This window comes from Stenella coeruleoalba (assembly GCF_951394435.1).
Source record: "Stenella coeruleoalba genome assembly, chromosome: 7".
Classification (NCBI taxonomy): Eukaryota; Metazoa; Chordata; class Mammalia; order Artiodactyla; family Delphinidae; genus Stenella; species Stenella coeruleoalba.
The window spans coordinates 53,753,893-53,767,230 of NC_137153.1; the positions used below are offsets into that span (position 1 = coordinate 53,753,893).

General features: G+C 40.8%; 1 protein-coding gene across 3 annotated transcripts in view; it reads right to left on the bottom strand.

The window, feature by feature from the left end:
- FOCAD (focadhesin) overlaps positions 1-4,238 on the bottom strand; it is a 314,675-nt gene extending 310,437 nt beyond the window's left edge. For all 3 annotated transcript variants that reach the window (XM_079927956.1, XM_079927958.1, XM_079927959.1), the window contains exon 1: positions 4,178-4,238. The gene's annotated coding sequence lies outside the window, so the exon portion shown is untranslated. The remainder of the gene's footprint in view (positions 1-4,177) is intronic.
- Between the last annotated feature and the right edge of the window lie 9,100 nt (positions 4,239-13,338).

Sequence of the window (13,338 nt, forward strand, 5' to 3'; positions counted from 1 at the left end):
CCTCATGTGATTCCTATCTTAGGAATTCATAAACCTAGGAGGCATCCTTGACTCTACCTTCTCCTCATCCCACATATCCAAGTGGGCACCAACTTCACCATCTTAATATACCTTGCATCCATCCTATCCTCGAGCCCCACTGCATAATTTGGAGTTCTATCATATCTTGCCTTCACAATTGGGCCTTGCTCCACTACAATTCATTCTGCACATTGCCACATAAAACTGATCTTAACTTTCCTCCACTTAAAATCTCTTCCCCATGGACCACCACAGCCTGAAGGATAATGTTCAAAACCTTTAACATGGTGGGGAAGAGGGCCTTTTATTATTTGGTGTTTGTTTACTTATTAAACCTCATCTCTCTATTCTCTCCTTAACACATTAAAGTCTGTGTTTTGTCTGTAACCTGTTCATTTGGCCTTAGTTCTTTCTTGTGCCTACAATGCCTTATCCACCATCCTCACCAAACAATCGCTACTTGCTCTCAAAATTCAGTTCAGATGAAAATGCCTCCAAAAAGCCTCTTCTGAATGTCTTAAAATCTCACACTCACACAGTTTTCCTCTATTCCCCACTATACTCGATGCATACATCTAATTATAATATTTATCTCATTGTATTTTGGCCTTGTCTGTGGCTTCCAAGCAATACTATAAACTCCTGAAGAAAAGTTAGGGACTTGGGACCAGAGCAGATGCTCTGTCTTTACTGAGTGAAAAAATAAATAATGAATACAATATCTTTAACACGTATGAACCTGTAAAAATTCCATTTATTTACATGTTTCAGCAATTCAAAACAACTTTAATAAAAAGTTTCCTCCACTCCCTCCATGTTTTGTCCTAACAGCATATGCTAAAACCTGAAGGTCTGATCGCATAAATCAACCAGTTCAATGACTGTTAAACAGAGTAAAATTCAAAGTAAATTCTGAGAGCAGCAAGGCCAAAGAAAAAGGTTGTCAAAAGAGGAGGGAAAGATACATCCTGGCAGCCAGAAAACCTCATAACAAAACTACAGTTCAACATTCACAATTATAACATTTGTTCAACACGCTTATCAGCCAAATGAGCAGTCACTGTATCTGACTAAAAAGAGATTAGAGGATATATTCTAAAACAACGGAAAGAACTGAAATCTTCAGGTTAGAAGCTTGAATGGAATGTGTCATTGGTCCCAAGTGAAATCATGAATCTTTAAATAAATAATAACAAACTTATCTATGCAGTTTGAATTCTCAACTTCCTTGGGCCTAAAGAAATGAACAATGGAAAATTTTACAGTATTTAATGTCATAGCTTTTGAAATGTCTTCAAAATACATAAAACTAAAGTAACTCAGGCTAACTGAATGAAAGCCAATATAAATTAACAAAATTTTTAAATCATAAATGCAATTATATTACTTTTTATATATTATTACTTTATATATATATTACTTTTTATATATTATAAAATTATATATTACAATTATATTACTAATGTGGCTTGGAACAGGTTAAAAAATTATGAGGCCAGAAGTACTTGGTGGACCCAATTTATAAAAACAACAATGTTCAATCTATTGTTTGAAAAGAGATGGGATCTTCCACATTGCTTGAAAAATCTGTTTCAAATAATTGAAATGGGAGAAAAATGACAAACATCCCTTGTCCTATTAGCTTAGCAAATTTGTTTCCTATCGTGTGGAAATAGTACACACAACCTCCAAACAATTTATCACTAATTGTGAATCAAAGATTTATATTATACTTACTATATCATATTGTATTATATTGCTCATCTCTAGATCTGTAGTAGTTTTAAAAATATATAATACTTATAGATTTCACATCTCCTAAAGAAACATCTATTGCCCACCTGATCAAAGTTTAAATTATCACCCAGGTTTCTTTTTTGAGATAAACTGAGCTCATTGTCATCAATCAAGAAATATTAAGATCAGGTTTTGCTATAGACCCATAAATAACCCTGAAACTACTATTTCCTTACATTTCTTCCAAATATAGTTATAATTTCACTTTTCATTGTGCTTTTCTCACGAAATTTTAATTTGTTTCCTTCACACAGATATTTTCATATACACCTGAATCCTATGAGTCTCCCCAAATTTTAAACCAGAAGACTCCACTTAGATTTTTGCCCTCAGCTCTAGCATTTCTCCTCATCTTCCCATCTTAATCTTCTCCATTTCTAGAACAAGAAAGATCTAACAAAAGCAAAATTTTTTAAAGTTCAACTTTCTTAAATTTTCCAAACCCCTAATAGTGATAAAGAGGTTTAATTTAATTCACCTAATGGTTTGTGAACAATAGTCAAATGTATCACAAGGCTATGAATATTATGTCTCAGAAAAACTATTCTAGAAATTTAACACCTGCAGGAAGGCTAAACGAATTGCTTAATAAGTACCATCAATCAATCAACAAGTGGAAAACTATTGTTACATCTCTATGGGCATTTTTATTCTCAAACTAATGATTTATTTACCTTTTGGTTATCAATTCTCAACTGGAGACACCAATCAATTAAAATCCAGTAAATTTTAGGTTGATAAAATAAATGTTAACAAAGACATGATACTGAAAGACATTAGCCAGGTGATGACAACTACCTAATATTAACCAAGTAAGCAAATAACCAAGGCAGAGGTTTTAGTTACCACTAATCTACTAAAGCAAGTAAAAATGCTTCAAAAATTGCATTCTTATCCAATGTTTTTATATCATATCTTTAAATGTAACATTAAAAAGCTCCTGATTATTACATTTCAAAATTTAGATGAGTCATAGTGCTTTGAGTGCAGGAATTGGATGTGAATCAAAATTGTAAACATGCACTTGCTTGCTAGTCAAAACGTCAATATGGACAGATTCAGGAAGAGTAAAACATATTATCTTAAAATATATCCAGGGTTTTTTAAATGGTCACTTCTCAACTGTTAACACAGTTCAGTAAACATGCAATCTGCCCATCCTGTCCTTGAATATCTCAATATTACTAAATATTTCTAACCCCATCACCTCACTTTATGGATAGGTGCCTGAGACCTAGGGTCTTTAGCGATACTTAGCAGGATTATGCCTCAAGGCCATCATGGTCTGAGGCTTAGCAGAGGTGAAAGTAAGGAAAACTGAATGAGGTCCCAGAAGAGCTGTAGCTTATGATACAGGATCATAAGCTTCTGTGTCTAAATCTAGAACCTGAAATTGAATCATCAAATCGAGACAATAAAACTGGCAGATAAACTGGAAGAAAAAGACAGGGAATGCCCATTTTAGTTTATGGCATAAGACCTTGACCATGAAGGAACACATCAAAAAAGTGTTGAACAGATGAATGATTGATTGCATGATACTTGATAGCATGATTTCACTGATTTTAGAAGCTCCAAATTCAGAAACTAAACTGAGGGATCAGGATGCCATGGCTGAAATTAAAATTCATGGAGAGTAGGGGCAACACAGCGGCAAGTCTCTGCAAATCTTTGTATAGCTGTTGCAGATATTTCAAAACATACATTCATATACGTATGTGATATATAGAGAGGGATACAGATATATACTGTTTCTTCAGGGAATTCCTGCAAATGAGTACAGAGCCAGAGAACCAGGAGGTCTGAAAACAGGCCCTGTTCACCCATAAGCCTTTGCATTAAAGTGGACAGGATCTAAGTGAGTCACTGGAAATCAGGAGGAGACAGTCACCCCAGGACGAGCAGAACAGGGCTGGAATCCCCTGTGCTGCCTTCGAGTAGGGAATCGGTCGGGGGAGAGTGGGACGACTGCAACCTGCTGCAGGAAGGTATGCAAAGATCGCGCCGACCTGTTTCCGACCTGTTTCCTGGATCCCGCTGAGCCCCACCGTAGGCACCAGAGCCGGCCCCACCCAGGCATCCGAGAGCTCTCTAACGTAGAAGGCCTAGTTCTTCAGGAGTTCAGACAGGACAGGACGAGGGCAAACGGCAAGACCTGTCCCCTTCCTGGCCGCCCACACCGCGACGCGGCCCTCTCACCACATGCTCCACTGCCCCATCTCCCATCAGAGCTCCAGGCCCACAGGGCCTCAGCCTCCCTCCCAGCAAGCTGAGTCAGGCCACCGGCGGGTGCGACCCGGCGGCCTCTGTGCTGGAGGCAGCTGCCCGCAGCCTGCCGCCTGCCACCCGCATAGCTTACCTTCTTTCTGCCACAAGCTCAACCCCACGCCGGCTGCCTGACGTGGCCCGCCCCGCCGTCTCGAACGCCTGGGGGCGGGGACTACGGGGAGACAGCCAATGGACTGCAGACGGCAAGGGCCTGCCCCCGCCTCCTCCAACTTCGGCCCGCCCACCCTCGCTCGCGCGCACGCGTGTTCAAGGCCAAGGCCGCGCACTGCGGCTGGAAGGCAGCGTGGGCGGAGAAGCGCAGCTCCGCAGCCGCCTGGGGGCAGGTAGGGCGGCGCGTGCAAGTGCTGGCTGTGGGGCTGCGCCGCAGTGGGGAGTTGGCCCAAGGGAAGGCAGTTTAAAGGAACCCGCCTGGAGATGCCACTGCAGCGTGTCCGGATGGTCCTGTTGGCAGCCTGCCCCTATGCAGCTTTTGGCGGTGCAAAGCAGCTTCTTCGTATTTGGAGATTTTGTTTCCCGGGAAAAAAGTAATACCGATAACATTAGGATTCAGAAATTTTAATACAGACGGCAGACTTGCGGTTTCGTTCTTCTCCTTGTAGCTGCTGCTTGGTATCTTTACTTCAGTTGGCCAGCACAGAACATTGCAGTTCTTGATGCTACAGTGACATTATCCACCTGTTGGGTAGTCCTGCAGGTCGTCCTGGCCCAGGCATTTCTGTTGATTTAATCTGGGGAGAAGTGGCGCCCATAATTGTTACTTTTATTGTTGTTATTATTTTTGTCTAATACTTATTGAGTGTCCACCCATGCATGAACACGCATTTTCATAAGAAGGCTCTAAGACACCTGGCACCATGGAACAGAAGCTAAAAGAGGCAGCAGGAAAAAAAGATGAGGTTATGACAAAATGGAATTCTGATTGTGGATGGCAAAAGTGAAAATTATATACAAGATGAAATAGTTAAGACAAGTTGCTCTAGAGAACCTGACTTACCAGCAGTTTCTAAACCCTAGTGCACCTTTACAAGCATTTGAGGAGGTTTTTTTAAAATACCAGTAGCTGAGCCCCATTTCTAGAGATTCTGTTTTAATAGCTCTGCTGTGGGGCCTTGGCATTGGTCTTTTTCTAAGTTTCCAAAGTGTTTTTAATGTGCTGACAAGTTCTACTTCTCATTTGTAAGAAAGATTTGGTTTCCTATACTCCACTTCAGAAAAGTAATAATATACCACAGACCATCTTCAGTTCTCTCAATAATCTATTATGCATTTATTATGTAAGAATTTATCTAAATTAATTTTGAACCTACTTATATATTCAATCTGTTACCCTTTGAGAGAAAGGAGTGTTATAAGGTTTATAACTGCCTTCTTGATTTTATGGACTTTGATGATATTCCCCTTCAGTCTTTTTTTTTTTGGCTGCGTCAGGTCTTGGCTGCACGTGGACTTTCTCTAGTTGCAGCGAGCGGGGGCTGCTCTTCATTGCGGTGCGTGGGCTTCTCATTGCAGTGGCTTCTCTTGTTGCGGAGCACGGGCTCTAGGCGTGTGGGTGTCAGTACTTGCAGCACGTGGGCTCAGTAGTTGCGACATGCAGCCCCTAGAGCGCGGGCTTTAGTAGTTGTGGCTCGTGGGCTCTAGAGCGCAGGCTCCGTAGTTGTGGCGCACGGGCTTAGTTGCTCCGCGGCATGTGGGATCTTCCCAGACCAGGGATAGAAACCGTGTCCCTTGCATTGGCAGGCAGATTCTTAACCACTTCACCATCAGAGAAGTCCCCCCTGTGCAGCCTTAATAATTCCAAATACAACAGCACTTCTTTTAGGACTATTTTAATTCTTTTTAAAAATTCTTTTTCTTTTAAGAAGATGTTGGGGGGTAGGAGTTTATTAATTTATTTTATTTATTTTTGTTGTGTTGGGTCTTCATTTCTGTGCGAGGGCTTTCTCTAGTTGTGGCAAGCGGGGGCCACTCTTCATCGCGGTGCGCTGGCCTCTCACTATCGTGGCCTCTCGTTGCGGAGCACAGGCTCCAGACGTGCAGGCTCAGTAGTTGTGGCTCACGGGCCCAGTTGCTCCGCGGCATGTGGGATCCTCCCAGACCAGGGCTCGAACCCGTGTCCCCTGCATTAGCAGGCAGATTCTCAACCACTGCGCCACCAGGGAAGCCCCTAAAAATTCTTTTTCTATTTCCTTATTTTTTGAGATACATTAGTCAAAGTTACAAATGAACATTTAACTATGTGAACAGCACCTTTCAATGTATGTCAACTCATTTAATCCAACTTTATGAAGCAGGCACAGTTATTACACACATTTTATAAATAATGAAAATTAGGCACAAGGAGTAAAGCATCTTGATCAAGAGGCACTCTGGCTCTCAATAAATAAATGTACTGCATCTGTTATAGAAAGTCTGGTTTTAGGAGTGTTTGGGGAAACGCCCATTTAAAGAAAGATGGTGAGTCTGTGATTTTTCACTTTTGACACTTCCCCTAGATTCTGATTTTGGGCAGGATTGAGGGATTTAGGCTGTTAAACCAACAACCTAAAACTGACAACAACTTGCTGCAGATCTTGGGCTAGGCTGGAAGCACAAGGGCTCACTCTCTTCTGGGATATACTCACCCTACTTCTGGGATATACTCCTTCTATACATGACTGTAGTTCAGCAAGGATTTTTCTACCTTTTAATTTATTTAATCTATTGCTATACCTGGCACTGTGCTAGATATGAGAGATAGCAAGATGAAATACACAATCCAGAGCCTCAGGGAGCCAGCTCATCCTGGAGATTTATTTGTACAAGACTAGAGGTATAGACTTTTAGAACCAGAAAGGATGTCAGAAGCTGCCAGTCTATGACAAAGTTTTAACTAAGTGCTGAAATGAAAAATAAAGACAATGTATTAAGTTTTCATAAAAATAAATTTATTCAGTGTAAAGGACTGTTCTTTGTGAGGTTATGCTTTGATTTTTTCTGTTAAAAATGTTCTCTCTTTGGGAATATACTGTATAGCACAGGGAACTCTACCTAATGCACTGTGGTGACCTAAATGGAAGGGAAGTCCAAAAGGGAGGGGATATCTGTATGTGTATGGCTGATTGATTCATTTTGTTGTGCAGTGGAGGCTAACACAACATTGTAAAGCAACCATACTCCAATAAAAATTAATTTTAAAAAAAAGAAAAAGTAAATAAAGAGAGCTAAATGCTAAAAAAAATTTTAAATGTAAAAAAAAAAATGTTCTCTCCTAATAATTAGTAGGTTAAGTTGTTGGGAGTTTTGTTTACTTTAACGACCTTAAAGTCCTGTGTTGATTCTCAAAATTTTTTGATGTTTTTCTGATTTAGTTTAACTGTCCATTGCTGGCGAGGGAAATTAAGATTGCAGAGGGACAAAGTCCAGTTCTCTTTCTACTGCATACCCATTGGAACAGCCCATTTCATGAGCAGGGCTAGAAATGTTTGAAAATAATAATAACAAATTTAAAAAGAAATCAGGATCAAGGTTAGACAACAAAGATTAGAACTGGTTCTGATAGGCCAGCTGTGTTGTTAGCCAGGAAGAGAAGTCTCCTGCCTGCTTAATTAATCAGATTAGCTAAGTAGCTTGGTTTCCTTCTGAGCTGAAAGCAAAGAATGGGGCCTGAGGGAATACAGCTACTGTATGGACTGACATTTTTGTTGTTGTTGTTGTCGTTGTTGTTGGTACTCGGGCCTTTCACTGTTGTGGCGTCTCCCGTTGTGGAGCACAGGCTCCGGACGCGCAGGCTCAGCGGTCATGGCTCACGGGCGCAGCCGCTACGCGGCATGTGGGATCCTCCTGGACCGGGGCACGAACCCGTGTCCCCTGCATCGGCAGGCAGACTCTCAACCACTGCGCCACCAGGGAAGCCCTGGAGTGACATTTTGATTGGGGTAAGACTAGGAAAAATCAGCTGGACTGAGTAAGGCACACCCATATCTGATATAGATATGTGGAGTCTATATTCCCTGAGAGTCAGCCTGGGGAGAATTTTTGAGAAACAGCAGGGAGAGACTGGACCCGGATGGGGGCCATGGGAGAAGAATCAACTTCATTCATGTAACCTGCAGAGGGTGGTCTAGACCTAATACCAGAAGCCCCAGCTCAGATGGAAATTTCAATTGAAGGATCAAAACAGACTTCAAATCTATATATTATTTTCTGGATAGGCTTAGATCCTACATGCAATACATGCAAATGAACTCTTTGCCTTTTAAATATTCAGGACAAACCACCTTCTTGCAGAGATAAGCAAGCAGACAGCATTTCTCTGTTAAACTCCTTGTATTATTACCCCTGAAGTTGTTAAGCAGTTAGTTCTCTATTGTACCAGACCCTTTAGATAAGTACACTTTTTGAAGTCAGTAGAGAAGGGCCTATTGACTTTAACAACAACAAAAAAAGAAAGAGAGTAAGAAAAATGTGTCCACTCCCAAATCATTAACTGAACTGAAAAGAATATGCTAACAAAAAAAGACACTGTAGTGTGAATCCTGTACTGTAAGAGAAGGTCATGTCCCCCACAGCATCAGGAGAGGCACAAAGCCTTGAACTCAGGCCCAAGCATGCTGGGCTAGCTCAACACGCACACACATTCATCAGCAGGAACGAAACTGGGAGGAGAAATTCAGAACTGAGTCACAGGGCTCCACTGTCGACACATAACAGAAAGTAGTCTTATTAGACTTAATTAGATGTGAGTAGATGGCTCCAATGGCTCCCCATTTCTTTTAGAGGAGAAGCCAAAGCCCTTACAAAGGTCAACAAACTATACATGATCAGTCTCCCTGTACCATGCACCTCCATCCCCAACACACACACACACTGCCTGTTAATCTTTGACCTTGCCTTCTACACTCACCCCAGCCAACTCCACTCCAATAACCCTGCCTACTCTCTGCTGCAGGATCTTGGCACTTCCCCCCACATATTCTCATGACTCATTCCATTGAATCATTCAAGCCTTTGCTGAGATATTACCTCCCGGATAAGGCCTACTCTCTCAGTCAGGGTCCCAGCAGGAAACAGATGGCACAATCAAATTAGGAGAAGCATTTAATAAGGGACTATAAACAAAGGTGTGGGCATGGAATAAAAAGATCACAAGGGAAACTCAGGAACATTGAGGCCCCCAAAATCACCTCTGAGCCTAAAGGGGCAAGAATAAGGAGTAGTTACCAAACATGGAGAAGGCTGTGTACATAGGGGCTACCTGACAGGAATTGGGAGCTTAGGTCAAGGAACACAGCCAGTCCACAGTGACCCAACAGGGGGAGGAGAGCCCAGGAGTTAATACTTTGACCTCCCTCATTCTCCTCTCTCTTTCTGATCTTCTGACACAAGGGAACTAATGATGCTGTTCATATAGGTCCATCTCCTGGGGTACAGTGAAGGGGCAAAAAGAAGATATCTCTCAATCAATCTTACCTTGATTACCTACAACAGTTAGCTTTTGCTGTGTAACAAACTTAGAGGCTTAAAATCACAAATGTTTATATTGCAAAAGCAACCATGTCTAGTCATGGTAAGGGTGGAAAAGGCCCAGGGAAGGGAGGGGCCAAGCACCATGGAAAACTGCTGTGCAAAAACCTGGGGATCAGGAAGCCTGCCATCCAGTGTCTGGCCCAGCATGGAGGCATTAAGCCCATCTCTAGCCTCTTCCAACGGGAGACCGGCAGGGTGCTCCAAGTCTTTCTGATGAACATGATCCAGGATACAGTCACCTACACAGAGTACGCCAAGCCCAAAGCAGTCACAGCCATGGTAGTCTACAAGCTCAAACCCCAGGGATGTACTCTAGGGCTTTGGTGGCTGAGAGTACAGGATCTGCCATACCTCAACATTGAAAAAAAGAGCCCTTTTCTGGGCATCCCATGAAGTCACATGAAGGGTTGTTGTGCATTGCAGAATTGTTAAATCTGAGTAGGTAAAATTAAATAGTGGTTTGCATAAGGCTGCTGAAAGGTAGATGCATTATTATTTTGCAATGCAATTACATAACTTAATCCTGGAACATTTTGTCACACTAAGGTGTTGAGAAATCGGGGTTTGTTTTTTTTTAACAAAGCAAAAGAAATAGGTCTTCTAAAAAGGGGTACAATAGATGAGCACAAGCAAATGGTGCTGATAAAAAGACTGGCTACCTAAAAAAACAAACAAACAAAAAAAGAAACATTTATTCATTTTCAGGATCCTATGGGTTGCTTAGGCAATTCTTCTGATATAGGCTGGCTTTTGCTGGTTCCTCCTGAGTCTACTTATGTGTCTGCAGTCAGCTGGCAGCTTGGCTGTTCTAGAATAGCCTCAGCCACCTCATATGTGGTGGCTTGCTCAGTGTCAGCTGGAGCAATAGGGATGATGTAGCCATGTATCCGAATTAACTGTAACCAATCACTTTTCTTACTCATATGACACCATCAGATCCTTGCTAATATCAAGATACATTATTTTGATGGAATTCCCATGTTAAAACAATACCGATTTTTATTTGACCCAGCAGTGTTTCCAGCCCCAGGGGATAGAACAGGATTGATCAAAACCAGAGGTCAGCAAATTTTTTCTGTAATGAGCCAGAAAGTAAATATTTTAGGTTTGTGAACCAAGAGGCAAAATTGAGGATATTATATAGAAACTTAAATAAAAAGAGAGAAAACAAATTTCCACAAAACTTTTATTGATGAAATCCAAAGTGTAATGATAATTGAGCACAATCATTTGTAATTCAGGTCTACTAATGAGAAGAATGGAATTCTTTGTTGGAAGATAATAGTTCATTTAATTGGGATTCAAAGTTTGAATTCCCTGTCATCAAAATCAGTTCCACATATTCATCTGTTAATGCTGATCTGTAAAGTGATTTTATGCATTTCATCTTTGAAAACACCTTTTACACAGAAGATATGGCCAAATACTGATATCAATCTATGAGAGTATGATTTTAATTGAGCATATTTATCACTTGGAAGTAATTTACAGAATTCTATTAGGTTCTTCTCTTGATATTTGCCAATTACCATGTCATTATATTGCAGATTAATCACTTCCAATTGAAGGTTAGGTGGAAGATACTGAGCTGCAAAGTTACATGGATTTTGAAATATGGAAATTTCCTTTCCACATGCATTAAGATCCAAAAATGCTTTTGGAACTGTAGTTTGAGCATAGAGAATATATCTCCTGCAAATTTTTGTGGGAATGAAGATCTTGCTTCTTTTTAAAACTTTGACAGCACAGGAAGTATATTAAACAGCTTGACATTACTTGTGATTCAAGCAGCATCAGTTGTTCTTAAAATGACTTTCCCACAGCATTACATTTGCATATGGGCACTGTCTGCCTTGTAATTTTATATTGAGAAATTGACCAAGTCTGCAGCAAAAGCGAATTTTCAAAACCAGTCAGTGTTCAATAAAAGTGATCGAGGGAAGTTCTCATTTCAAAAAAATTCAGTCTCAGGCCTGAGTTCAAAAATTGCGTTAAAACTACCACTGCTAAGCCATCAAACTGCTGTATAGCAGGGCAAGGCAAAATATTCAGCTTCTATTTTTGACAAAAGTTCACAGAACTGATGATTGTTAAGTCCACCAGAGTAAATGAAGTTTAACATGGAGGCTACTGGTTCAAAAGCACAAGAAATTGAAAAACTTTCTGCAAATGACCCACTGATGAATAACAAGATTAACCACAGGCTTTAAATACCTATCATTTCACAAGCCTTATAAATTTGTTCAGGTAAGCCTTCTCTGCTCCACACATATTTATCACCATCAGATGGAACTCATCTTAGCAGATTCCACTTCAGATTGTACTGAATTAAAGCTTTCTCAGCTTCTTTGAAAATATTCTCATCTATAGTTGTTCCATGCTGACAGTTTATAGAGGCTAATTCTTCAGTCAAACTTAGCATTGACTCCTTGAATAAACAATGTACTGAACGGTATTAGTAACATCTGTCAACTCATCAAGAGACAAGGAAAACCTGTGGAAATCGTTTAATACTTTGTTTTTTAATTAACTATTGATGTTGCTCCCAGTGTCCCCAACTCTTCAAGGAACTGTTCTCAGTGAAAGGCTACTGGTCTTAAACAAGTTTATTTTCTCCAGAAATATGTCTTTAGCTGCTGCAATCAAACATGACTTAATTAACTCACCATCAGTAAACGGCTTTCCTTGCTCGACTAACATGAGTCACTCAGAAATTTACTATGGTTGCAATTTTTTCATTTTTATTTTTGTGGAGAAATTCTGCTGTGATATGTTGCATTTTAAATATGCATATTTTTCTGATCATTGATTTCCTGTGAGTTTGGAACATTGTGATGAATCTGGGAATGTCAATATATAATGTAATCTTTTCACACAGGTATAGTGACTGTACAATAAACACATACTTTGTCAACTATTTTGAAAGCAAAATAATCCATATCCATTGTGCCTTTAAAAGCATGACATAAAAGGTGAGTGATATCAAAAAAATGGTGCGATAGAAGACCTCAGCGTCCCTTCTCCCACAAAGATCAACAGTTAGACAGTTATCCACAAACAAAAACAGTTCTGGGAGAGCTCTGGGGTCCCCTTAAGAAACTTCAGCAACAGGGAACTCTCTGGCGGTCCAGTGGTTAGGACTCTGTGCTTTCATTGCTGAGGGCCTGGGTTCAATCCGTCGTGGGGGAACTAAGATGCCACAAACTGCACAGCACGACCAAAAAAGAAAAAAAAAAAAACAAAAAAACTTCAGCAACACAGTGGAACAAAAACCTGAAAACAACTGCAAGAGAAGAGGGAAGACAGCTTAACTCTGCCTGCTTCACCCCATCCCCCAAGCCAGCATGGCTCAATGCCAAGGGGAAACTTCCCAACTAGAAAGAGTTTCCTTCAGCAGGAAAGGAAGAGTAAGGTGAGTAACTAGCTTCCCCAGCCTTTTGGGACACTGCACAAACATCCCACTTTAGATTCACCCAACCCAGACCTGAAAAGATGAGCCATATAGAGATGGCTAGAAACAAGGAAGAAAAGCAAGGGCTACCAGTAGCAGCCATACAGCTAGAGCAATTACAGTTCAAAGTGACCAGCTTTGCAGATAAACCTGACAGATTTGGCCACAGAAGAAACCAATGGCCCAAACAGCCACTGAGGAGCCCTGAAGATGTCATCAGCTTTCACCCCACAGATACTCATCTTCACTGACAACAGCCGCCTGAGTCCCTCCCT